Source organism: Heterodontus francisci, chromosome 34, assembly GCF_036365525.1.
Source record: "Heterodontus francisci isolate sHetFra1 chromosome 34, sHetFra1.hap1, whole genome shotgun sequence".
Lineage (NCBI taxonomy): Eukaryota > Metazoa > Chordata > Chondrichthyes > Heterodontiformes > Heterodontidae > Heterodontus > Heterodontus francisci.
Window position 1 is genome coordinate 22045413 of NC_090404.1, and position 27549 is coordinate 22072961.

A 27549-nucleotide genomic window follows, 5' to 3' on the forward strand; every position below is an offset into this window, starting at 1 on the left:
TTTGCTGTGTGTCAGTTGTTTCTATTGATGTTTGATGGCCGTGCATTGCCTTGCACATTTCACAGGAGCCGCTTGATTAGGTTGGTGCATTTTGGAAATTGAAACTTGTGCACCTGCAGTTTTATGCTCATGTCAACACACTCGGTGCTGTCCTTGACTTTTGTGGTTTAGGTAAACGTTAGTTTTTTTTTTAAATGAGAAACTAGTCTGTGGTGAAAGTGGCCTGAAGTGAAGAAATAGCAAAAATAGCGTGGATCAGCTAACTTTCAGTGAAGTCTGGCAGACGGAACAGCAGGGACAAATAGCTGTCCCATTACCAACCACATTTTCCTTGCACCATCATCCCTTTTATCAGTACATCACTCTGTGTTGTAACTTTTCACAACCCTTCTCTTGTTCCAATTCGCTCCCCTTGTTCTTTCTCTGTAATTGTTATCGATCTGTTACATCTCCGACTTCTCCATCTCTGATGAATAATCACTGATCTAGAGCTTTAATTGTGTTTTTCTCTCCACTGTTAGCGCCAGATGTGCTGAGTACCTTCATTTCGCGAGTAAATCATGTTTGTGAGAGTTGCCATAGCAGCATAAAGATATCATTTTCTGATCAGGAATCAAACCCAGGCTATGGCAATAAGTGCACTCAATCCTAACCACTCGAGCACGAGTGAAGATCGGCAGTGCCTTTTCAGGTTATTTGCTTTTCCCATTTTTCCACTTTCAGTAGGAAATTTCTCTGATTCTGTGAAGATTCCAGTTCTGCCGTGGTCATTTGACACAGAAATCTGGTTCAAATTAACGAAACCAAAGGGCGTTCCCACTCATTCACTGAAGGTTCGATTGCCTTCAACACATTGCAAGGATCTCTATTAAAAGACATTTTCTGGCTATTTTCATTCCTCATCCATATTACCTTTGGTTTCGAAGAAATCTGCGATATCTCACTGATGCCAATCAATGCGAATATTTCCAATCAGCGAAATGATCAGTCAAGTCAGCAGACTGCAGCACATGGATGTTTCATTGGTGAACAAGTCAGTGATGTCGCCAGAAAGCCAACTGCTTAAAACTGAATGAAACTCGCTGTGAGCAGGGTTTGAACCTGAGCGGGGAAACCCCATCGGATTTCAAGTCCAACGCCTTAACCACTCGGCCATCACAGCTGTCACTCTACGATTAAATTGTCCATACAAAGCATTAGTGATTTTGACATATTGTGGAGAATCATTGTCTTTGAGCCTTGAGTTCTGTTGCATCTCCCAGTTGATGTGAAAATGAACATGATGGAATCAGTGAATTTTACAGCACAGAAGGAAGCCTGTCCACCCGCCGAGCCTGTGCCGGCTCTTTGATAGAACTGTCAGTTTAATCCCACAATCCAGTTTTTACCCATCACCCTGGAAACTCATCCTCTTCTCTGGTCGTTATTCTCTGTTCTATATCCCTCAGCAAATTATGTAACCACGCTGGCCCTGGTCCTTTAATTCCATCACTTTAATTTTTCTAACAGCTCGATTATGTGGTATTTCACCGGATGCCTTTTGAAAGTCCATGTGCAAAGCATCAATCACATGACCGCTATCCTCATCAACTTTCTCCGTTACTTCATCAAAGAACACATTTCATGAGAAAAGCATGAACTGCCATGAAAACAAAACCCAGTTCCTCAGTTCACATCCCTTGTCTCAGAAGATTCCTCAAAGAAATATTGTCAACAACCCGCCGTTGTCCTTCCAAAGACCGAGCCCTGTTTCTGCAGTGTGTATCTGCCGAGCGGTCACTCAGACCTAAATGTATGGATTGAGTTCAAGGCCCAAATTGGTGCGAATGGAACATGTGCAACCCAGAAACAGCGGTGGGAACCGAGCAATGTTAAAGGCTTTAAGAACATGAAAGTGAATGTTACAGTCGGATAAGCCACAGAAAATGAAATAGAAGCAAGTCAGTATTAAAGGTGGAAGGAATAATCTGAGAGATGAGGCGGGTTTGAATGTTGGAGATTGAAGCACAGGCATGTGTAAGTGTGATGATCCATCAAGAAGAAATACATTTTCATGCAGTAAAGATTGGTTATTTTCTGCATTCTATTAGTAGGTGCTGTTGTGTTTTGACTGTACTGTAGGTAGAGCATTGTTGATAGAGTCTCAGGAGTCTCTGTAGGGCTAAAGAATTACTCGTTTATTATATCCATATAATTATTTATACTTTCCACAAGCCTATCCAGCCAGCACACATAGTGTTGCTTCTACCATCTTCCAATGCCGTGCACCCAACTGACGAGAACATCGTGAACACTAAAGTGGGAGATGTTTACTCTCACTGTCCAAACATTAACCCTTTCAGGCCCTTATAATACAGAAACAGCAGCTTGTGTCCTGGTCTTTTGAAGTCAAGACACTGACGCTGAATATCATTTTAAATGTGCCGACCCTTCACTGCAGCTCACCTCATCAAAACATTCACTGTTGTCACAGGCCTGTTCGGTATCTTCCTGAGCTACATCTGCTGAACAACATTAGCTTCTCACAGCTCCACTTCCTTCACATTGAAAACCAGTGAGAAAATATGAACAGTTTCAAAGCTAAGCCACGTGTCCGAGGTTGGAAGGAGAGTGTGACTGTTGATAATTGATAATGGGAACCACTCTTGCACATTAATGCATTCAGTAACTGGAAGAAGCAGGAATTTATCTATTTATCCTGTTATCTGCAAAGCCCATCACTTCTCAATGTCCAACATCTTTCATTCCCACTCCCGACTGGGTTTCATCAAACTGTAATCCGCCTGGGAGCTGGCGGAGCAGAGGGAGAGCAGTGACAGAGGCAGGAGGAGATGTCATGTGAAACTGGCAGAGTTTGAAGTCTCTCAGTTGTTTCTATTGAATAATGATGCCCGTGCATTGTCTTGCACATTTCACAGGAGCCTCATTGAGTAGGTTGGTGCAATATGGAAATTGAGACTTGTACATTCACAGCTTGCCCTTCTAATTCACCTCAGTGTCCATTTCATGTTCCTCCCGACAGCAACCGGTGCTTTCATTGGCTGAACAAGACTTCTGTGATCTAAACAAACAGATCATTTTGTGTGATAACCAAGTCTGTGGCGAAAGTGTCTTGAAGGGAAGTAATGGGAAAAAATAGATTCGGTCATTAACTAGCAGGAGTTGAGAACAGTTTTCCTGGTGGTCTAGTGGTTCGGATTTTATGCTTTTATCACTGTGGTCGCCGTTCAATCCCATTCACGGGATGCTCTGTTCTTGCTGCTGTGTGAACTGTCAAAACCAACATGAGATCCTTGCTGAATAAACAGTGAAGATGCTCAGCTCCTCTGTCAGGATGTGGAATGAAAGGCAGAATTGACATTTTAGGTCAACGATTATTCTTCAGAGCTGCAGAGGTCAGAAATGCAACAAGTTGAAAACAATTCGAGGCAGAGCGTGGGGAGTGGAAGACGGCAAGCAAAGGGCTGTGAAATGTTGCAAGACAGAGTGATGTACTGACTGAAGGGATGATGGTGCAAGGAAAATGTGGGTGTGAATGGGACACATTTTTCTGCCTGCTGTTCAAACTGGCACACACATCATTCCTGATCAACCAATCACAATGGCTCTGTTAAAGAAGCACGCTGGGCCGAATGGCCTCCTTCTGTGCTGTACTTTTCTATAATTGTATGTTTCTCAACATCACTGCTGCTGCCTTCACAGTCATTCTGACATCTCACAATCCATTACAGACAAATACACTTTCATACCTTGTATTATTGCCTTTTGATCTCATGACACTGAGGAAATATAGTGAGAGCTTTTCTTGTAATTTCTATCACCAGATTTGGAACCAGACCTCCTGAATGACATTTTAAATGGTGCCAACCCTTCACTGCAGCTCAGCTCAACAAAACATTCACTGTTATCATCGGCCTGTTCGGTATCTTCTTGCACATTCTGGTGTATCTGCTGAACAACATTAGCTTCAAGTAGCTCCGCTTTCTTCACATTGAAAACCAGTGAGAAATTATGCACAGTTTGAAATCGAAGCAACGTGTACAAGATTGGAAGGAGAGTGTGACTGTTGATAATTGTGAATGGGAACAACTCTTGCACATTCCTGTATTCAGTATCCGGAAGTAGCAGGAAGATGAGATCACAGTGTTTATTTATCCTGTTATCTGCAAAACCCATCGCTTCTCAATGTCCTGTATCTTTCATTCCCATTCCAAGCTTTCCAGGGAAAGTTGGGTTTCATGAATTCGGTGTGTTTGCATAAAGCAGCTAATTCACCTGGGAGCTGGAGGAGCAGAGGGAGCTGGAGGATAAGCAGTGACAGAAGCAGAAGGAGATGCCACACGAAAGTGGTAGAATTTGCTGTGTGTCAGTTGTTTCTATTGATGTTTGATGGCCGTGCATTGCCTTGCACATTTCACAGGAGCCACATTGATTAGGTTGGTGCATTTTGGAAATTGAAACTTGTGCACCTGCAGTTTTATGCTCATGTCAACACACTCGGTGCTGTCTTTGACTTTTGTGGTCGAGGTAAACGTTAGTTTTTTTTAAAAATGAGAAACTAGTCTGTGGTGAAAGTGGCCTGAAGTGAAGAAATAGCAAAAATAGCGTGGATCAGCTAACTTTCAGTGAAGTCTGGCAGACGGAACAGCAGGGACAAATAGCTGTCCCATTACCAACCACATTTTCCTTGCACCATCATCCCTTTTATCAGTACATCACTCTGTGTTGTAACTTTTCACAACCCTTCACGTGTTCCAATTCAGTCCCCTTGTTCTTTCTCTGTAATTGTTATCGATCTGTTCTCCATCTCTGATGAATAATCACTGATCTTGAGCTTTAATTGTGTTTTTCTCTCCACTGTTAGCGCCAGATGTGCTGAGTACCTTCATTTCGCGAGTAAATCATGCTTGTGAGAGTTGCCATAGCAGCATAAAGATATCATTTTCTGATCAGGAATCAAACCCAGGCTATGGCAGTAAGTGCACTCAATCCTAACCACTCGAGCACCAGTGAAGATCGGCAGTGCCTTTTCAGGTTATTTGCTTTTCCCATTTTTCCACTTTCAGTCAGAAATTTCTCTGATTCTGTGAAGATTCCAGTTCTGCCGTGGTCATTTGACACAGAAATCTGGTTCAAATTAACGAAACCAAAGGGCGTTCCCACTCATTCACTGAAGGTTTGATTGCCTTCAACACATTGCAAGGATCTCTATTAAAAGACATTTTCTGGCTATTTTCATTCCTCATCCATATTACCTTTGGTTACGAAGAAATCTGCAATATCTCACTGATGCCAATCAAAGCGAATATTTCCAATCAGCGAAATGATCAGTCAAGTCAGCAGACTGCAGCACATGGATGTTTAATTGGTGAACAAGTCGGTGATGTCGCCAGAAAGCCAACTGCTAAAAACTGAATGAAACTCGCTGTGAGCAGGGTTCGAACCTGCGCGGGGAAACCCCATTGGATTTCAAGTCCAACGCCTTAACCACTCGGCCATCACAGCTGTGACTCGATGATTAAATTGTCCATATAAAGCATTAGTGATTTTGCCATATTGTGGAGAATCATTGTCTTTGAGTCTTGAGTTCTGTTGCATCTCCCAGTTGATGTGAAAATGAACATGATGGAATCAGTGAATTTTACAGCACAGAAGGAAGCCTGTCCACCCGCCGAGTCTGTGCCGGTTCTTTGAAAGATCTGTCAGTTGAATCCCACAATCCAGCTTTTTCCCCATCACCCTGGAAACTCATTCTCTTCTCTTGTCGCTATTCTCTGTTTTATATCCCTCAGCAAATTATGTATCCACACTGGCCCTGGTCCTTTAATTCCAAAGCTTTAATTTTTCCAACAGCTCGATTATGTGGTATTTCACCGGATGCCTTTTGAAAGTCCATGTGCAAAGCATCAATCACATGACCGCTATCCTCATCAAAACTTTCTCTGTTACTTCATCAAAGAACACATTTCATGAGAAAAGCACGAACTGCCATGAAAACAAAACCCAGTTCCTCAGTTCACATCCCTTGTCCCAGAAGATTCCTCAAAGAAATATTGTCAACAACCCGCCGTTGTCCTTCCAAAGACCGAGCCCTGTTTCTGCAGTGTGTCTCTGCCGAGCGGTCACTCAGACCTAAATGTATGGATTGAGTTCAAGGCCCAAATTGGTGCGAATGGAACATGTGCAACCCAGAAACAGCGGTGGGAACCGAGCAATGTTAAAGGCTTTAAGAACATGAAAGTGAATGTTACAGTCAGATAAGCCACAGAAAATGAAAGAGAAGCAAGTCAGTATTAAAGGTGGAAGGAATAATCTGAGAGATGAGGCGGGTTTGAATGTTGGAGATTGAAGCACAGGCATGTGTAGGTGTGATGATCCATCAAGAAGAAATACATTTTCATGCAGTAAAGATTGGTTATTTTCTGCATTCTATTAGTAGGTGCTGTTGTGTTTTGACTGTATTGTAGGTAGAACATTGTTGATAGAGTCTCAGGAGTCTCTGTCGGGCTAAAAAATTACTCGTTTATCATATCCATATAATTATTTATACTTTCCACAAGCCTATCCAGCCAGCACACATGGTGTTGCTTCTGCCTTCTTCCAAAGCCGAGCACCCAAGTGACAGTAACATCATGAACAGTAAGTGGGAGATGTTTACTCTCACTGTCCAAACATTAACCCTTTCAGGCCCTTATAATACAGAAACAGCAGCTTGTGTCCTGGTCTTTTCAGGTCAAGACACTGACAGTGAATACCATCTTAAATGTGCCGACCCTTCACTGCAGCTCACCTCATCAAAACATTCACTGTTGTCACAGGCCTGTTAGGTATCTTCCTGAACTACATCTGCTGAACAACATTAGCTTCTCGCAGCTCCACTTCCTTCACATTGAAAACCAGTGAGAAAATATGAACAGTTTCAAAGCTAAGCCACGTGTCCGAGATTGGAAGGAGAGTGTGACTGTTGATAATTGCTAATGGGAATAACTCTTGCACATTAATGCATTCAGTACCTGGAAGAAGCAGGAATTTATCTATTTATCCGGTTATCTGCAAAGCCCATCACTTCTCAATGTCCAACATCTTTCATTCCCACTCCCGACTGGGTTTCATCAAACTGTAATCCGCCTGGGAGCTGGAGGAGCAGAGGGAGAGCAGTGACAGAGGCAGGAGGAGATGTCATGTGAAACTGGCAGAGTTTGAAGTCTCTCAGTTGTTTCTATTGAATAATGATGGCCGTGCATTGCCTTGCACATTTCACAGGAGCCTCATTGAGTAGGTTGGTGCAATATGGAAATTGAAACTTGTACATTCACAGCTTGTCCTTCTAATTCACCTCAGTGTCCATTTCATGTTCCTCCCGACAGCAACCGGTGCTTTCATTGGCTGAACAAGACTTCTGTGATCTAACGAAACAGATCATTTTGTGTGACAAACAAGTCTGTGGCGAAAGTATCTTGAAGTGAAGTAATGGGAAAAAATAGCATCGATCATTAACGAGCAGGAGTTGAGAACAGTTTTCCTGGTGGTCTAGTGGTTAGGATTTGCTGCTTTTATCTCTGTTCAATCCCATTCACGGGATGCTCTGGTCTTGCTGATGTGTGAACTGTCAAAACCAACATGAGATCCTTGCTGAATAAACAGTGAAGATGCTCAGCTCCTCTGTCAGGATGTGGAATGAAAAGCAGAATTGACATTTTAGGTCAACGATTATTCTTCAGAGCTGCAGAGGTCAGAAATGCAACAAGTTGAAAACATTTCGAGGCAGAGCGTGGGGAGTGGAAGACGGCAAGCAAAGGGCTGTGAAATGTTGCAAGACAGAGTGATATACTGACTGAAGGGATGATGGTGCAAGGAAAATGTGGGTGTGAATGGGACACATTTTTCTGCCTGCTGTTCAAACTGGCACACACATCATTCCTGATCAACCAATCACAATGGCTCTGTTAAAGAAGCACGCTGGGCCGAATGGCCTCCTTCTGTGCTGTACTTTTCTATAATTGTATGTTTCTCAAAATCACTGCTGCTGCCTTCAGTCATTCTGACATCTTACAATCCATTACAGACAAATACACTTTCGTACCATGTTTCATTGCCTTTTGATCTCATGACTCTGAGGAAATTCAGTGAGAGTTTTTCTTGTCATTTCTATCACCAGATTTGGAACCAGACCTCCTGAATGACATTTTAAATGGTGCCAACCCTTCACTGCAGCTCAGCTCAACAAAACATTCACTGTTATCATCGGCCTGTTCTGTATCTTCTTTCACATTCTGCTGTATCTGCTGAACAACATTAGCTTCAAGTAGCTACGCTTTCTTCACATTGAAAACCAGTGAGAAATTATGCACAGTTTGAAATCGAAGCAACGTGTACAAGATTGGAAGGAGAGTGTGACTGTTAATAATTGTGAATGGGAACATCTCTTGCACATTCCTCTTTCAGTATCTGGAAGAAGCAGGAAGATGAGATCACAGTGTTTATTTATCCTGTTATCTGCAAAACCCATCCCTTCTCAATGTCCTGTATCTTTCATTGCCACTCCCTGCTTTCCAGGGAAAGTTGGGTTTCATGAATTCGGTGTGTTTGCATAAAGCAGCTAATTCACCTGGGAGCTGGAGGAGCAGAGGGAGCTGGAGGATAAGCAGTGACAGAAGCAGAAGGAGATGCCACATGAAAGTGGTAGAATTTGCTGTGTGTCAGTTGTTTCTATTGATGTTTGATGGCCGTGCATTGCCTTGCACATTTCACAGGAGCCACATTGATTAGGTTGGTGCATTTTGGAAATTGAAACTTGTGCACCTGCAGTTTTATGCTCATGTCAACACACTCGGTGCTGTCCTTGACTTTTGTGGTCTAGGTAAACGTTAGTTTTTTTTAAAAATGAGAAACTAGTCTGTGGTGAAAGTGGCCTGAAGTGAAGAAATAGCAAAAATAGCGTGGATCAGCTAACTTTCAGTGAAGTCTGGCAGACGGAACAGCAGGGACAAATAGCTGTCCCATTACCAACCACATTTTCCTTGCACCATCATCCCTTTTATCAGTACATCACTCTGTGTTGTAACTTTTCACAGCCCTTCACGTGTTCCATTTCGCTCCCCTTGTTCTTTCTCTGTAATTGTTATCGATCTGTTACATCTCTGACTTCTCCATCTCTGATGAATAATCACTGATCTAGAGCTTTAATTGTGTTTTTCTCTCCACTGTTAGCGCCAGATGTGCTGAGTACCTTCATTTCGCGAGTAAATCATGCTTGTGAGAGTTGCCATAGCAGCATAAAGATATCATTTTCTGATCAGGAATCAAACCCAGGCTATGGCAGTAAGTGCACTCAATCCTAACCACTCGAGCACCAGTGAAGATCAGCAGTGCCTTTTCAGGTTATTTGCTTTTCCCATTTTTCCACTTTCAGTAGGAAATTTCTCTGATTCTGTGAAGATTCCAGTTCTGCCGTGGTCATTTTACACAGAAATCTGGTTCAAATTAACAAAACCAAAGGGCGTTCCCACTCATTCACTGAAGGTTCGATTGCCTTCAACACATTGCAAGGATCTCTATTAAAAGACATTTTCTGGATATTTTCATTCCTCATCCAAATTACCTTTGGATTCGAAGAAATCTGCAATATCTCACTGATGCCAATCAATGCGAATATTTCCAATCAGCAAAATGATCAGTCAAGTCAGCAGACTGCAACACATAGATGTTTAATTGGTGAACAAGTCAGTGATGTGGCCAGAAAGCCAACTGCTTAAAACTCGCTGTGAGCAGGGTTTGAAGCTGCGCGGGGAAACCCCATCAGATTTCAAGTCCAACGCCTTAACCACTCAGCCATCACAGCTGTGACTCTATGATTAAATTGTCCATACAAAGCATTAGTGATTTTGACATATTGTGGAGAATCATTGTCTTTGAGCCTTGAGATCTGTTGCATCTCCCAGTTGATGTGAAAATGAACATGATGGAATCAGTGAATTTTGCAGCACAGAAGGAAGCCTGTCCACCCGCCGAGTCTGTGCCGGTTCTTTGAAAGATCTGTCAGTTTAATCCCACAATCCAGCTTTTTCCCATCACCCTGGAAACTCATCCTCTTCTCTGGTCGCTATTCTCTGTTTTATGTCCCTCAGCAAATTATGTAACCACGCTGGCCCTGGTCCTTTAATTCCATCACTTTAATTTTTCTAACAGCTCGATTATGTGGTATTTCACCGGATGCCTTTTGAAAGTCCATGTGCAAAGCATCAATCACATTACCGCTATCCTCATCAACTTTCTCCGTTACTTCATCAAAGAACACATTTCATGAGAAAAGCACGAACTGCCATGAAAACAAAACCCAGTTCCTCAGTTCACATCCCTTGTCTCAGAAGATTCCTCAAAGAAATATTGTCAACAACCCGCCGTTGTCCTTCCAAAGACCGAGCCCTGTTTCTGCAGTGTGTCTCTGCTGAGCGGTCACTCAGACCTAAATGTATGGATTGAATTCAAGGCCCAAATTGGTGCGAATGGAACATGTGCAACCCAGAAACAGCGGTGGGAACCGAGCAATGTTAAAGGCTTTAAGAACATGAAAGTGAATGTTACAGTCAGATAAGCCACAGAAAATGAAAGAGAAGCAAGTCAGTATTAAAGGTGGAAGGAATAATCTGAGAGATGAGGCGGGTTTGAATGTTGGAGATTGAAGCACAGGCATGTGTAGGTGTGATGATCCATCAAGAAGAAATACATTTTCATGCAGTAAAGATTGGTTATTTTCTGCATTCTATTAGTAGGTGCTGTTGTGTTTTGACTGTATTGTAGGTAGAACATTGTTGATAGAGTCTCAGGAGTCTCTGTAGGGCTAAAAAATTACTCGTTTATCATATCCATATAATTATTTATACTTTCCACAAGCCTATCCAGCCAGCACACATGGTGTTGCTTCTGCCTTCTTCCAAAGCCGAGCACCCAAGTGACAGTAACATCATGAACACTAAGTGGGAGATGTTTACTCTCACTGTCCAAACATTAACCCTTTCAGGCCCTTATAATACAGAAACAGCAGCTTGTGTCCTGGTCTTTTCAGGTCAAGACACTGACAGTGAATACCATCTTAAATGTGCCGACCCTTCACTGCAGCTCACCTCATCAAAACATTCACTGTTGTCACAGGCCTGTTAGGTATCTTCCTGAACTACATCTGCTGAACAACATTAGCTTCTCGCAGCTCCACTTCCTTCACATTGAAAACCAGTGAGAAAATATGAACAGTTTCAAAGCTAAGCCACGTGTCCGAGATTGGAAGGAGAGTGTGACTGTTGATAATTGATAATGGGAATAACTCTTGCACATTAATGCATTCAGTACCTGGAAGAAGCAGGAATTTATCTATTTATCCGGTTATCTGCAAAGCCCATCACTTCTCAATGTCCAACATCTTTCATTCCCACTCCCGACTGGGTTTCATCAAACTGTAATCCGCCTGGGAGCTGGAGGAGCAGAGGGAGAGCAGTGACAGAGGTAGGAGGAGATGTTATGTGAAACTGGCAGAGTTTGAAGTCTCTCAGTTGTTTCTATTGAATAATGATGGCGGTGCATTGCCTTGCACATTTCACAGGAGCCTCATTGAGTAGGTTGGTGCAATATGGAAATTGAAACTTGTACATTCACAGCTTGTCCTTCTAATTCACCTCAGTGTCCATTTCATGTTCCTCCCGACAGCAACCGGTGCTTTCATTGGCTGAACAAGACTTCTGTGATCTAACGAAACAGATCATTTTGTGTGACAAACAAGTCTGTGGCGAAAGTGTCTTGAAGTGAAGTAATGGGAAAAAATAGATTCGGTCATTAACTAGCAGGAGTTGAGAACAGTTTTCCTGGTGGTCTAGTGGTTAGGATTTTATGCTTTTATCACTGTGGTCGCCGTTCAATCCCATTCACGGGATGCTCTGTTCTTGCTGCTGTGTGAACTGTCAAAACCAACATGAGATCCTTGCTGAATAAACAGTGAAGATGCTCAGCTCCTCTGTCAGGATGTGGAATGAAAGGCAGAATTGACATTTTAGGTCAACGATTATTCTTCAGAGCTGCAGAGGTCAGAAATGCAACAAGTTGAAAACAATTCGAGGCAGAGCGTGGGGAGTGGAAGACGGCAAGCAAAGGGCTGTGAAATGTTGCAAGACAGAGTGATATACTGACTGAAGGGATGATGGTGCAAGGAAAATGTGGGTGTGAATGGGACACATTTTTCTGCCTGCTGTTCAAACTGGCACACACATCATTCCTGATCAACCAATCACAATGGCTCTGTTATAGAAGCACGCTGGGCCGAATGGCCTCCTTCTGTGCTGTACTTTTCTATAATTGTATGTTTCTCAAAATCACTGCTGCTGCCTTCAGTCATTCTGACATCTTACAATCCATTACAGACAAATACACTTTCGTACCATGTTTCATTGCCTTTTGATCTCATGACTCTGAGGAAATTCAGTGAGAGTTTTTCTTGTCATTTCTATCACCAGATTTGGAACCAGACCTCCTGAATGACATTTTAAATGGTGCCAACCCTTCACTGCAGCTCAGCTCAACAAAACATTCACTGTTATCATCGGCCTGTTCTGTATCTTCTTTCACATTCTGCTGTATCTGCTGAACAACATTAGCTTCAAGTAGCTACGCTTTCTTCACATTGAAAACCAGTGAGAAATTATGCACAGTTTGAAATCGAAGCAACGTGTACAAGATTGGAAGGAGAGTGTGACTGTTAATAATTGTGAATGGGAACATCTCTTGCACATTCCTCTTTCAGTATCTGGAAGAAGCAGGAAGATGAGATCACAGTGTTTATTTATCCTGTTATCTGCAAAACCCATCCCTTCTCAATGTCCTGTATCTTTCATTGCCACTCCCTGCTTTCCAGGGAAAGTTGGGTTTCATGAATTCGGTGTGTTTGCATAAAGCAGCTAATTCACCTGGGAGCTGGAGGAGCAGAGGGAGCTGGAGGATAAGCAGTGACAGAAGCAGAAGGAGATGCCACATGAAAGTGGTAGAATTTGCTGTGTGTCAGTTGTTTCTATTGATGTTTGATGGCCGTGCATTGCCTTGCACATTTCACAGGAGCCACATTGATTAGGTTGGTGCATTTTGGAAATTGAAACTTGTGCACCTGCAGTTTTATGCTCATGTCAACACACTCGGTGCTGTCCTTGACTTTTGTGGTCTAGGTAAACGTTAGTTTTTTTTAAAAATGAGAAACTAGTCTGTGGTGAAAGTGGCCTGAAGTGAAGAAATAGCAAAAATAGCGTGGATCAGCTAACTTTCAGTGAAGTCTGGCAGACGGAACAGCAGGGACAAATAGCTGTCCCATTACCAACCACATTTTCCTTGCACCATCATCCCTTTTATCAGTACATCACTCTGTGTTGTAACTTTTCACAGCCCTTCACGTGTTCCATTTCGCTCCCCTTGTTCTTTCTCTGTAATTGTTATCGATCTGTTACATCTCTGACTTCTCCATCTCTGATGAATAATCACTGATCTAGAGCTTTAATTGTGTTTTTCTCTCCACTGTTAGCGCCAGATGTGCTGAGTACCTTCATTTCGCGAGTAAATCATGCTTGTGAGAGTTGCCATAGCAGCATAAAGATATCATTTTCTGATCAGGAATCAAACCCAGGCTATGGCAGTAAGTGCACTCAATCCTAACCACTCGAGCACCAGTGAAGATCAGCAGTGCCTTTTCAGGTTATTTGCTTTTCCCATTTTTCCACTTTCAGTAGGAAATTTCTCTGATTCTGTGAAGATTCCAGTTCTGCCGTGGTCATTTTACACAGAAATCTGGTTCAAATTAACAAAACCAAAGGGCGTTCCCACTCATTCACTGAAGGTTCGATTGCCTTCAACACATTGCAAGGATCTCTATTAAAAGACATTTTCTGGATATTTTCATTCCTCATCCAAATTACCTTTGGATTCGAAGAAATCTGCAATATCTCACTGATGCCAATCAATGCGAATATTTCCAATCAGCAAAATGATCAGTCAAGTCAGCAGACTGCAACACATAGATGTTTAATTGGTGAACAAGTCAGTGATGTGGCCAGAAAGCCAACTGCTTAAAACTCGCTGTGAGCAGGGTTTGAAGCTGCGCAGGGAAACCCCATCGGATTTCAAGTCCAACGCCATAACCACTCGGCAATCACAGCTGTGACTCTATGATTAAATTGTCCATACAAAGCATTAGTGATTTTGACATATTGTGGAGAATCATTGTCTTTGAGCCTTGAGATCTGTTGCATCTCCCAGTTGATGTGAAAATGAACATGATGGAATCAGTGAATTTTGCAGCACAGAAGGAAGCCTGTCCACCCGCCGAGTCTGTGCCGGTTCTTTGAAAGATCTGTCAGTTTAATCCCACAATCCAGCTTTTTCCCATCACCCTGGAAACTCATCCTCTTCTCTGGTCGCTATTCTCTGTTTTATGTCCCTCAGCAAATTATGTAACCACGCTGGCCCTGGTCCTTTAATTCCATCACTTTAATTTTTCTAACAGCTCGATTATGTGGTATTTCACCGGATGCCTTTTGAAAGTCCATGTGCAAAGCATCAATCACATTACCGCTATCCTCATCAACTTTCTCCGTTACTTCATCAAAGAACACATTTCATGAGAAAAGCACGAACTGCCATGAAAACAAAACCCAGTTCCTCAGTTCACATCCCTTGTCTCAGAAGATTCCTCAAAGAAATATTGTCAACAACCCGCCGTTGTCCTTCCAAAGACCGAGCCCTGTTTCTGCAGTGTGTCTCTGCTGAGCGGTCACTCAGACCTAAATGTATGGATTGAGTTCAAGGCCCAAATTGGTGCGAATGGAACATGTGCAACCCAGAAACAGCGGTGGGAACCGAGCAATGTTAAAGGCTTTAAGAACATGAAAGTGAATGTTACAGTCAGATAAGCCACAGAAAATGAAAGAGAAGCAAGTCAGTATTAAAGGTGGAAGGAATAATCTGAGAGATGAGGCGGGTTTGAATGTTGGAGATTGAAGCACAGGCATGTGTAGGTGTGATGATCCATCAAGAAGAAATACATTTTCATGCAGTAAAGATTGGTTATTTTCTGCATTCTATTAGTAGGTGCTGTTGTGTTTTGACTGTATTGTAGGTAGAACATTGTTGATAGAGTCTCAGGAGTCTCTGTAGGGCTAAAAAATTACTCGTTTATCATATCCATATAATTATTTATACTTTCCACAAGCCTATCCAGCCAGCACACATGGTGTTGCTTCTGCCTTCTTCCAAAGCCGAGCACCCAAGTGACAGTAACATCATGAACAGTAAGTGGGAGATGTTTACTCTCACTGTCCAAACATTAACCCTTTCAGGCCCTTATAATACAGAAACAGCAGCTTGTGTCCTGGTCTTTTCAGGTCAAGACACTGACAGTGAATACCATCTTAAATGTGCCGACCCTTCACTGCAGCTCACCTCATCAAAACATTCACTGTTGTCACAGGCCTGTTAGGTATCTTCCTGAGCTACATCTGCTGAACAACATTAGCTTCTCGCAGCTCCACTTCCTTCACATTGAAAACCAGTGAGAAAATATGAACAGTTTCAAAGCTAAGCCACGTGTCCGAGATTGGAAGGAGAGTGTGACTGTTGATAATTGCTAATGGGAATAACTCTTGCACATTAATGCATTCAGTACCTGGAAGAAGCAGGAATTTATCTATTTATCCTGTTATCTGCAAAGCCCATCACTTCTCAATGTCCAACATCTTTCATTCCCACTCCCGACTGGGTTTCATCAAACTGTAATCCGCCTGGGAGCTGGAGGAGCAGAGGGAGAGCAGTGACAGAGGCAGGAGGAGATGTCATGTGAAACTGGCAGAGTTTGAAGTCTCTCAGTTGTTTCTATTGAATAATGATGGCCGTGCATTGCCTTGCACATTTCACAGGAGCCTCATTGAGTAGGTTGGTGCAATGTGGAAATTGAAACTTGTACATTCACAGCTTGTCCTTCTATTTTACCTCAGTGTCCATTTCATGTTCCTCCCGACAGCACTCGGTGCTTTCATTGGCTGAACAAGACTTCTGTGATCTAACGAAACAGATCATTTTGTGTGACAAACAAGTCTGTGGCGAAAGTATCTTGAAGTGAAGTAATGGGAAAAAATAGCATCGGTCATTAATGAGCAGGAGTTGAGAACAGTTTTCCTGGTGGTCTAGTGGTTAGGATTTGGTGCTTTTATCTCTGTTCAATCCCATTCACGGGATGCTCTGGTCTTGCTGCTGTGTGAACTGTCAAAACCAACATGAGATCCTTGCTGAATAAACAGTAAAGATGCTCAGCTCCTCTGTCAGGATGTGGAATGAAAAGCAGAATTGACATTCTAGGTCAACGATTATTCTTCAGAGCTGCAGAGGTCAGAAATGCAACAAGTTGAAAACAATTCGAGGCAGAGTGTGGGGAGTGGAAGACGGCAAGCAAAGGGCTGTGAAATGTTGCAAGACAGAGTGATGTACTGACTGAAGGGATGACGGTGCAAGGAAAATGTGGGTGTGAATGGGACACATTTTTCTGCCTGCTGTTCAAACTGGCACACACATCATTCCTGATCAACCAATCACAATGGCTCTGTTAAAGAAGCACGCTGGGCCGAATGGCCTCCTTCTGTGCTGTACTTTTCTATAATTGTATGTTTCTCAACATCACTGCTGCTGCCTTCACAGTCATTCTGACATCTTACAATCCATTACAGACAAATACACTTTCATACCATGTATCATTGCCTTTTGATCTCATGACTCTGAGGAAATTCAGTGAGAGTTTTTCTTGTCATTTCTATCACCAGATTTGGAACCAGACCTCCTGAATGACATTTTAAATGGTGCCAACCCTTCACTGCAGCTCAGCTCAACAAAACATTCACTGTTATCATCGGCCTGTTCGGTATCTTCTTTCACATTCTGGTGTATCTGCTGAACAACATTAGCTTCAAGTAGCTCCGCTTTCTTCACATTGAAAACCAGTGAGAAATTATGCACAGTTTGAAATCGAAGCAACATGTACAAGATTGGAAGGAGAGTGTGACTGTTAATAATTGTGAATGGGAACAACTCTTGCACATTCCTCTTTCAGTATCTGGAAGAAGCAGGAAGATGAGATCACAGTGTTTATTTATCCTGTTATCTGCAAAACCCATCCCTTCTCAATGTCCTGTATCTTTCATTGCCATTCCCTGCTTTCCAGGGAAAGTTGGGTTTCATGAATTCGGTGTGTTTGCATAAAGCAGATAATTCACCTGGGAGCTGGTGGAGCAGAGGGAGCTGGAGGATAAGCAGTGACAGAAGCAGAAGGAGATGCCACATGAAAGTGGTAGAATTTGCTGTGTGTCAGTTGTTTCTATTGATGTTTGATGGCCGTGCATTGCCTTGCACATTTCACAGGAGCCACTTGATTAGGTTGGTGCATTTTGGAAATTGAAACTTGTGCACCTGCAGTTTTATGCTCATGTCAACACACTCGGTGCTGTCATTGTCTTTTGTGGTCTGGGTAAACGTTAGTTTTTTTTTAAAATGAGAAACTAGTCTGTGGTGAAAGTGGCCTGAAGTGAAGAAATAGCAAAAATAACGTGGATCAGCTAACTTTCAGTGAAGTCTGGCAGACGGAACAGCAGGAAGAAATAGCTGTCCCATTACCAACCACATTTTCCTTGCACCATCATCCCTTTTATCAGTACATCACTCTGTGTTGTAACTTTTCACAACCCTTCTCGTGTTCCAATTCGCTCCCCTTGTTCTTTCTCTGTAATTGTTATCGATCTGTTACATCTCTGACTTCTCCATCTCTGATGAATAATCACTGATCTAGAGCTTTAATTGTGTTTTTCTCTCCACTGTTAGCGCCAGATGTGCTGAGTACCTTCATTTCGCGAGTGAATCATGTTTGTGAGAGTTGCCATAGCAGCATAAAGATATCATTTTCTGATCAGGAATCAAACCCAGGCTATGGCAGTAAGTGCACTCAATCCTAACCACTCGAGCACCAGTGAAGATCGGCAGTGCCTTTTCAGGTTATTCGCTTTTCCCATTTTTCCACTTTCAGTAGGAAATTTCTCTGATTCTGTGAAGATTCCAGTTCTGCCGTGGTCATTTGACACAGAAATCTGGTTCAAATTAACAAAACCAAAGGGCGTTCCCACTCATTCACTGAAGGTTCGATTGCCTTCAACACATTGCAAGGATCTCTATTAAAAGACATTTTCTGGATATTTTCATTCCTCATCCATATTACTTTTGGTTTCGAAGAAATCTGCCATATCTCACTGATGCCAATCAATGCTAATATTTCCAATCAGCGAAATGATCAGTCAAGTCAGCAGACTGCAGCACATGGATGTTTCATTGGTGAACAAGTCGGTGATGTCGCCAGAAAGCCAACTGCTTAAAACTGAATGAAACTCGCTGTGAGCAGGGTTTGAATCTGCGCGGGGAAACCCCATTGGATTTCAAGTCCAACGCCTTAACCACTCGGCCATCACAGCTGTGCCTCTATGATTAAATTGTCCATACAAAGCATTAGTGATTTTGACATATTGTGGAGAATCATTGTCTTTGAGTCTTGAGTTCTGTTGCATCTCCCAGTTGATGTGAAAATCAACATGATGGAATCAGTGAATTTTGCAGCACAGAAGGAAGCCTGTCCACCCGCCGAGCCTGTGCCGGCTCTTTGATAGAACTGTCAGTTTAATCCCACAATCCAGTTTTTCCCCATCACCCTGGAAACTCATCCTCTTCTCTGGTCGCTATTCTCTGTTTTATATCCCTCAGCAAATTATGTAACCACGCTGGCCCTGGTCCTTTAATTCCACCGCTTTAATTTTTCTAACAGCTCGATTATGTGGTATTTCACCTGATGCCTTTTGAAAGTCCATGTGCAAAGCATCAATCACATGACCGCTATCCTCATCAACTTTCTCCGTTACTTCATCAAAGAACACATTTCATGAGAAAAGCACGAACTGCCATGAAAACAAAACCCAGTTCCTCAGTTCACATCCCTTGTCTCAGAAGATTCCTCAAAGAAATATTGTCAACAACCCGCCGTTGTCCTTCCAAAGACCGAGCCCTGTTTCTGCAGTGTGTCTCTGCCGAGCGGTCACTCAGACCTAAATGTATGGATTGAGTTCAAGGCCCAAATTGGTGCGAATGGAACATGTGCAACCCAGAAACAGCGGTGGTAACCGAGCAATGTTAAAGGCTTTAAGAACATGAAAGTGAATGTTACAGTCGGATAAGCCACAGAAAATGAAATAGAAGCAAGTCAGTATTAAAGGTGGAAGGAATAATCTGAGAGAAGAGGTGGGTTTGAATGTTGGAGATTGAAGCACAGGCATGTGTAAGTGTGATGATCCATCGAGAAGAAATACATTTTCATGCAGTAAAGATTGGTTATTTTCTGCATTCTATTAGTAGGTGCTGTTGTGTTTTGACTGTATTGTAGGTAGAGCATTGTTTATAGAGTCTCAGGAGTCTCTGTAGGGCTAAAGAATTACTCGTTTATTATATCCATATAATTATTTATACTTTCCACAAGCCTATCCAGCCAGCACACATGGTGTTGCTTCTACCTTCTTCCAAAGCCGAGCACCCAACTGAAGAGAACATCGTGAACACTAAAGTGGGAGATGTTTACTCTCACTGTCCAAACATTAACCCTTTCAGGCCCTTATAATACAGAAACAGCAGCTTGTGTCCTGGTCTTTTGAAGTCAAGACACTGACGCTGAATTCCATTTTAAATGTGCCGACCCTTCACTGCAGCTCACCTCATCAAAACATTCACTGTTGTCACAGGCCTGTTCGGTATCTTCCTGAGCTACATCTGCTGAACAACATTAGCTTCTCACAGCTCCACTTCCTTCACATTGAAAACCAGTGAGAAAATATGAACAGTTTCAAAGTTAAGCCACGTGTCCGAGATTGGAAGGAATTAGAACATTACAGCGCAGTACAAGCCCTTCGGCCCTCAATGTGGCTGTGTGTGACTGTTGATAATTGATAATGGGAACCACTCTTGCACATTAATGCATTCAGTAACTGGAAGAAGCAGGAATTTATCTATTTATCCTGTTATCTGCAAAGCCCATCACTTCTCAATGTCCAACATCTTTCATTCCCACTCCCGACTGGGTTTCATCAAACTGTAATCCGCCTGGGAGCTGGCGGAGCAGAGGGAGAGCAGTGACAGAGGCAGGAGGAGATGTCATGTGAAACTGGCAGAGTTTGAAGTCTCTCAGTTGTTTCTATTGAATAATGATGGCCGTGCATTGCCTTGCACATTTCACAGGAGCCTCATTGAGTAGGTCGGTGCAATATGGAAATTGAAACTTGTACATTCACAGCTTGTCCTTCTATTTTACCTCAGTGTCCATTTCATGTTCCTCCCGACAGCACTCGGTGCTTTCATTGGCTGAACAAGACTTCTGTGATCTAAAGAAACAGATCATTTTGTGTGACAAACAAGTCTGTGGCGAAAGTGTCTTGAAGTGAAGTAATGGGAAAAAATAGCATCGGTCATTAACGAGCAGGAGTTGAGAACAGTTTTCCTGGTGGTCTAGTGGTTAGGATTTGGTGCTTTTATCTCTGTTCAATCCCATTCACGGGATGCTCTGGTCTTGCTGCTGTGCGAACTGTGAAAACCAACATGAGATCCTTGCTGAATAAACAGTGAAGATGCTCAGCTCCTCTGTCAGGATGTGGAATGAAAAGCAGAATTGACATTTTAGGTCAACGATTATTCTTCAGAGCTGCAGAGGTCAGAAATGCAACAAGTTGAAAACAATTCGAGGCAGAGCGTGGGGAGTGGAAGACGGCAAGTAAAGGGCTGTGAAATGTTGCAAGACAGAGTGATATACTGACTGAAGGGATAATGGTGCAAGGAAAATGTGGGTGTGAATGGGACACATTTTTCTGCCTGCTGTTCAAACTGGCACACACATCATTCCTGATCAACCAATCACAATGGCTCTGTTAAAGAAGCACGCTGGGCCGAATGGCCTCCTTCTGTGCTGTACTTTTCTATAATTGTATGTTTCTCAACATCACTGCTGCTGCCTTCACAGTCATTCTGACATCTTACAATCCATTACAGACAAATACACTTTCGTACCTTGTATTATTGCCTTTTGATCTCATGACTCTGAGGAAATTCAGTGAGAGTTTTTCTTGTCATTTCTATCACCAGATTTGGAACCAGACCTCCTGAATGACATTTTAAATGGTGCCAACCCTTCACTGCAGCTCAGCTCAACAAAACATTCACTGTTATCATCGGCCTGTTCGGTATCTTCTTTCACATTCTGCTGTATCTGCTGAACAACATTAGCTTCAAGTAGCTCCGCTTTCTTCACATTGAAAACCAGTGAGAAATTATGCACAGTTTGAAATGTAAGGAACGTGTACAAGATTGGAAGGAGAGTGTGACTGTTGATAATTGTGAATGGGAACAACTCTTGCACATTCCTGTATTCAGTATCCGGAAGTAGCAGGAAGATGAGATCACAGTGTTTATTTATCCTGTTATCTGCAAAACCCATCCCTTCTCAATGTCCTGTATCTTTCATTCCCATTCCAAGCTTTCCAGGGAAAGTTGGGTTTCATGAATTCGGTGTGTTTGCATAAAGCAGCTAATTCACCTGGGAGCTGGAGGAGCAGAGGGAGCTGGAGGATAAGCAGTGACAGAAGCAGAAGGAGATGCCACACGAAAGTGGTAGAATTTGCTGTGTGTCAGTTGTTTCTATTGATGTTTGATGGCCGTGCATTGCCTTGCACATTTCACAGGAGCCACATTGATTAGGTTGGTGCATTTTGGAAATTGAAACTTGTGCACCTGCAGTTTTATGCTCATGTCAACACATTCGGTGCTGTCTTTGACTTTTGTGGTCGAGGTAAACGTTAGTTTTTTTAAAAAATGAGAAACTAGTCTGTGGTGAAAGTGGCCTGAAGTGAAGAAATAGCAAAAATAGCGTGGATCAGCTAACTTTCAGTGAAGTCTGGCAGACGGAACAGCAGGCACAAATAGCTGTCCCATTACCAACCACATTTTCCTTGCACCATCATCCCTTTTATCAGTACATCACTCTGTGTTGTAACTTTTCACAACCCTTCACGTGTTCCAATTCAGTCCCCTTGTTCTTTCTCTGTAATTGTTATCGATCTGTTCTCCATCTCTGATGAATAATCACTGATCTAGAGCTTTAATTGTGTTTTTCTCTCCACTGTTAGCGCCAGATGTGCTGAGTACCTTCATTTCGCGAGTAAATCATGCTTGTGAGAGTTGCCATAGCAGCATAAAGGTATCATTTTCTGATCAGGAATCAAACCCAGGCTATGGCAGTAAGTGCACTCAATCCTAACCACTCGAGCACCAGTGAAGATCGGCAGTGCCTTTTCAGGTTATTTGCTTTTCCCATTTTTCCACTTTCAGTCGGAAATTTCTCTGATTCTGTGAAGATTCCAGTTCTGCCGTGGACATTTTACACAGAAATCTGGTTCAAATTAACAAAACCAAAGGGCGTTCCCACTCATTCACTGAAGGTTCGATTGCCTTCAACACATTGCAAGGATCTCTATTAAAAGACATTTTCTGGATATTTTCATTCCTCATCCATATTACCTTTGGTTACGAAGAAATCTGCAATATCTCACTGATGCCAATCAATGCGAATATTTCCAATCAGCGAAATGATCAGTCAAGTCAGCAGACTGCAGCACATGGATGTTTCATTGGTGAACAAGTCAGTGATGTCGCCAGAAAGCCAACTGCTTAAAACTGAATGAAACTCGCTGTGAGCAGGGTTCGAACCTGCGCGGGGAAACCCCATTGGATTTCAAGTCCAACGCCTTAACCACTCGGCCATCACAGCTGTGACTCTATGATTAAATTGCCCATATAAAGCATTAGTGATTTTGCCATATTGTGGAGAATCATTGTCTTTGAGTCTTGAGTTCTGTTGCATCTCCCAGTTGATGTGAAAATGAACATGATGGAATCAGTGAATTTTACAGCACAGAAGGAAGCCTGTCCACCCGCCGAGCCTGTGCCGGCTCTTTGAAAGAACTGTCAGGTTAAATCCCACAATCCAGTTTTTCCCCATCACCCTGGAAACTCATCCTCTTCTCTGGTCGCTATTCACCGTTTTATGTCCCTCAGCAAATTATGTAACCACGCTGGCCCTGGTCCTTTAATTCCACCGCTTTAATTTTTCTAACAGCTCGATTATGTGGTATTTCACCAGACGCCTTTAGAAATTCCATGTGCAAAGCATCAATCACATGACCGCTATCCTCATCAACCTTCTCCGTTACTTCATCAAAGAACACATTTCATGAGAAAAGCACGAACTGCCATGAAAACAAAACCCAGTTCCTCAGTTCACATCCCTTGTCCCAGAAGATTCCTCAAAGAAATATTGTCAACAGCCCGCCGTTGTCCTTCCAAAGACCGAGCCCTGTTTCTGCAGTGTGCATGTGCCGAGCGGTCACTCAGACCTAAATGAGTTCAAGGCCCAAATTGGTGCGAATGGAACATGTGCAACCCAGAAACAGCGGTGGGAACCGAGCAATGTTAAAGGCTTTAAGAACATGAAAGTGAATGTTACAGTCGGATAAGCCACAGAAAATGAAATAGAAGCAAGTCAGTATTAAAGGTGGAAGGAATAATCTGAGAGATGAGGCGGGTTTGAATGTTGGAGATTGAAGCACAGGCATGTGTAAATGTGATGATCCATCAAGAAGAAATACATTTTCATGCAGTAAAGATTGGTTATTTTCTGCATTCTATTAGTAGGTGCTGTTGTGTTTTGACTGTACTGTAGGTAGAGCATTGTTGATAGAGTCTCAGGAGTCTCTGTAGGGCTAAAGAATTACTCGTTTATTATATCCATATAATTATTTATACTTTCCACAAGCCTATCCAGCCAGCACACATAGTGTTGCTTCTACCATCTTCCAAAGCCGAGCACCCAACTGACGAGAACATCGTGAACACTAAAGTGGGAGATGTTTACTCTCACTGTCCAAACATTAACCCTTTCAGGCCCTTATAATACAGAAACAGCAGCTTGTGTCCTGGTCTTTTGAAGTCAAGACACTGACGCTGAATATCATTTTAAATGTGCCGACCCTTCACTGCAGCTCACCTCATCAAAACATTCACTGTTGTCACAGGCCTGTTCGGTATCTTCCTGAGCTACATCTGCTGAACAACATTAGCTTCTCGCAGCTCCACTTCCTTCACATTGAAAACCAGTGAGAAAATATGAACAGTTTCAAAGCTAAGCCACGTGTCCGAGGTTGGAAGGAGAGTGTGACTGTTGATAATTGATAATGGGAACCACTCTTGCACATTAATGCATTCAGTAACTGGAAGAAGCAGGAATTTATCTATTTATCCTGTTATCTGCAAAGCCCATCACTTCTCAATGTCCAACATCTTTCATTCCCACTCCCGACTGGGTTTCATCAAACTGTAATCCGCCTGGGAGCTGGCGGAGCAGAGGGAGAGCAGTGACAGAGGCAGGAGGAGATGTGAAACTGGCAGAGTTTGAAGTCTCTCAGTTGTTTCTATTGAATAATGATGGCCGTGCATTGCCTTGCACATTTCACAGGAGCCTCAGTGAGTAGGTCGGTGCAATATGGAAATTGAAACTTGTACATTCACAGCTTGTCCTTCTATTTTACCTCAGTGTCCATTTCATGTTCCTCCTGACAGCACTCGGTGCTTTCATTGGCTGAACAAGACTTCTGTGATCTAACGAAACAGATCATTTTGTGTGACAAACAAGTCTGTGGCGAAAGTGTCTTGAAGTGAAGTAATGGGAAAAAATAGCATCGGTCATTAACGAGCAGGAGTTGAGAACAGTTTTCCTGGTGGTCTAGTGGTTAGGATTTGGTGCTTTTATCTCTGTTCAATCCCATTCACGGGATGCTCTGGTCTTGCTGCTGTGCGAACTGTCAAAACCAACATGAGATCCTTGCTGAATAAACAGTGAAGATGCTCAGCTCCTCTGTCAGGATGTGGAATGAAAGGCAGAATTGACATTTTAGGTCAACGATTATTCTTCAGAGCTGCAGAGGTCAGAAATGCAACAAGTTGAAAACAATTCGAGGCAGAGCGTGGGGAGTGGAAGACGGCAAGCAAAGGGCTGTGAAATGTTGCAAGACAGAGTGATATACTGACTGAAGGGATAATGGTGCAAGGAAAATGTGGGTGTGAATGGGACACATTTTTCTGCCTGCTGTTCAAACTGGCACACACATCATTCCTGATCAACCAATCACAATGGCTCTGTTAAAGAAGCACGCTGGGCCGAATGGCCTCCTTCTGTGCTGTACTTTTCTATAATTGTATGTTTCTCAACATCACTGCTGCTGCCTTCACAGTCATTCTGACATCTTACAATCCATTACAGACAAATACACTTTCATACCTTGTATTATTGCCTTTTGATCTCATGACTCTGAGGAAATTCAGTGAGAGTTTTTCTTGTCATTTCTATCACCAGATTTGGAACCAGACCTCCTGAATGACATATTAAATGGTGCCAACCCTTCACTGCAGCTCAGCTCAACAAAACATTCACTGTTATCATCGGCCTGTTCGGTATCTTCTTTCACATTCTGGTGTATCTGCTGAACAACATTAGCTTCAAGTAGCACCGCTTTCTTCACATTGAAAACCAGTGAGAAATTATGCACAGTTTGAAATCTAAGGAACGTGTACAAGATTGGAAGGAGAGTGTGACTGTTAATAATTGTGAATGGGAACAACTCTTGCACATTCCTGTATTCAGTATCCGGAAGTAGCAGGAAGATGAGATCACAGTGTTTATTTATCCTGTTATCTGCAAAACCCATCGCTTCTCAATGTCCTGTATCTTTCATTCCCATTCCAAGCTTTCCAGGGAAAGCTGGGTTTCATGAATTCGGTGTGTTTGCATAAAGCAGCTAATTCACCTGGGAGCTGGAGGAGCAGAGGGAGCTGGAGGATAAGCAGTGACAGAAGCAGAAGGAGATGCCACATGAAAGTGGTAGAATTTGCTGTGTGTCAGTTGTTTCTATTGATGTTTGATGGCCGTGCATTGCCTTGCACATTTCACAGGAGCCACATTGATTAGGTTGGTGCATTTTGGAAATTGAAACTTGTGCACCTGCAGTTTTATGCTCATGTCAACACACTCGGTGCTGTCTTTGACTTTTGTGGTCGAGGTAAACGTTAGTTTTTTTTAAAAATGAGAAACTAGTCTGTGGTGAAAGTGGCCTGAAGTGAAGAAATAGCAAAAATAGCGTGGATCAGCTAACTTTCAGTGAAGTCTGGCAGACGGAACAGCAGGGACAAATAGCTGTCCCATTACCAACCACATTTTCCTTGCACCATCATCCCTTTTATCAGTACATCACTCTGTGTTGTAACTTTTCACAACCCTTCACGTGTTCCAATTCAGTCCCCTTGTTCTTTCTCTGTAATTGTTATCGATCTGTTCTCCATCTCTGATGAATAATCACTGATCTAGAGCTTTAATTGTGTTTTTCTCTCCACTGTTAGCGCCAGATGTGCTGAATACCTTCATTTCACGAGTAAATCATGTTTGTGAGAGTTGCCACAGCAGCATAAAGGTATCATTTTCTGATCAGGAATCAAACCCAGGCTATGGCAGTAAGTGCACTCAATCCTAACCACTCGAGCACCAGTGAAGATCGGCAGTGCCTTTTCAGGTTATTTGCTTTTCCCATTTTTCCACTTTCAGTAGGAAATTTCTCTGACTCTGTGAAGATTCCAGTTCTGCCGTGGTCATTTGACACAGAAATCTGGTTCAAATTAACAAAACCAAAGGGCGTTCCCACTCATTCACTGAAGGTTCGATTGCCTTCAACACATTGCAAGGATCTCTATTAAAAGACCTGTTCTGGATATTTTCATTCCTCATTCATATTACCTTTGGTTTCGAAGAAATCTGCAATATCTCACTGATGCCAATCAAAGCGAATATTTCCAATCAGCAAAATGATCAGTCAAGTCAGCAGACTGCAGCACATGGATGTTTCATTGGTGAACAAGTCAGTGATGTCGCCAGAAAGCCAACTGCTTAAAACTGATAGAAACTCGCTGTGAGCAGGGCTTGAACCTGCGCGGGGAAACCCCATTGGATTTCAAGTCCAACGCCTTAACCACTCGGCCATCACAGCTGCGGCTCTATGATTAAATTGTCCATACAAAGCATTAGTGATTTTGACATATTGTGGAGAATCATTGTCTTTGAGTCTTGAGTTCTGTTGCATCTCCCAGTTGATGTGAAAATGAACATGATGGAATCAGTGAATTTTACAGCACAGAAGGAAGCCTGTCCACCCGCCGAGTCTGTGCCGGTTCTTTGAAAGATCTGTCAGTTTAATCCCACAATCCAGCTTTTTCCCATCACCCTGGAAACTCATCCTCTTCTCTGGTCGCTATTCTCTGTTTTATATCCCTCAGCAAATTATGTATCCACACTGGCCCTGGTCCTTT

At 42.7% G+C, this 27549-nt stretch overlaps 7 non-coding genes across 7 annotated transcripts; all 7 read right to left on the minus strand.

Annotated features, from left to right (window-relative positions):
* Positions 1-1080: 1080 nt before the first annotated feature.
* On the minus strand, positions 1081-1162 carry trnas-uga (transfer RNA serine (anticodon UGA)). Its single transcript has one exon. It is a non-coding gene; the product is annotated as a tRNA-Ser (tRNA).
* Positions 1163-5423: 4261 nt separating this feature from the next.
* trnas-uga (transfer RNA serine (anticodon UGA)) lies at positions 5424-5505 on the minus strand. The gene has a single exon. It is a non-coding gene; the product is annotated as a tRNA-Ser (tRNA).
* A 4254-nt stretch (positions 5506-9759) lies between these two features.
* trnas-uga (transfer RNA serine (anticodon UGA)) lies at positions 9760-9841 on the minus strand. The gene has a single exon. It is a non-coding gene; the product is annotated as a tRNA-Ser (tRNA).
* Positions 9842-14101: 4260 nt separating this feature from the next.
* trnas-uga (transfer RNA serine (anticodon UGA)) lies at positions 14102-14183 on the minus strand. The gene has a single exon. It is a non-coding gene; the product is annotated as a tRNA-Ser (tRNA).
* A 4262-nt stretch (positions 14184-18445) lies between these two features.
* trnas-uga (transfer RNA serine (anticodon UGA)) lies at positions 18446-18527 on the minus strand. The gene has a single exon. It is a non-coding gene; the product is annotated as a tRNA-Ser (tRNA).
* Positions 18528-22827: 4300 nt separating this feature from the next.
* Positions 22828-22909, minus strand: trnas-uga (transfer RNA serine (anticodon UGA)). The gene has a single exon. It is a non-coding gene; the product is annotated as a tRNA-Ser (tRNA).
* A 4239-nt stretch (positions 22910-27148) lies between these two features.
* Positions 27149-27230, minus strand: trnas-uga (transfer RNA serine (anticodon UGA)). Its single transcript has one exon. It is a non-coding gene; the product is annotated as a tRNA-Ser (tRNA).
* Positions 27231-27549: the final 319 nt, after the last annotated feature.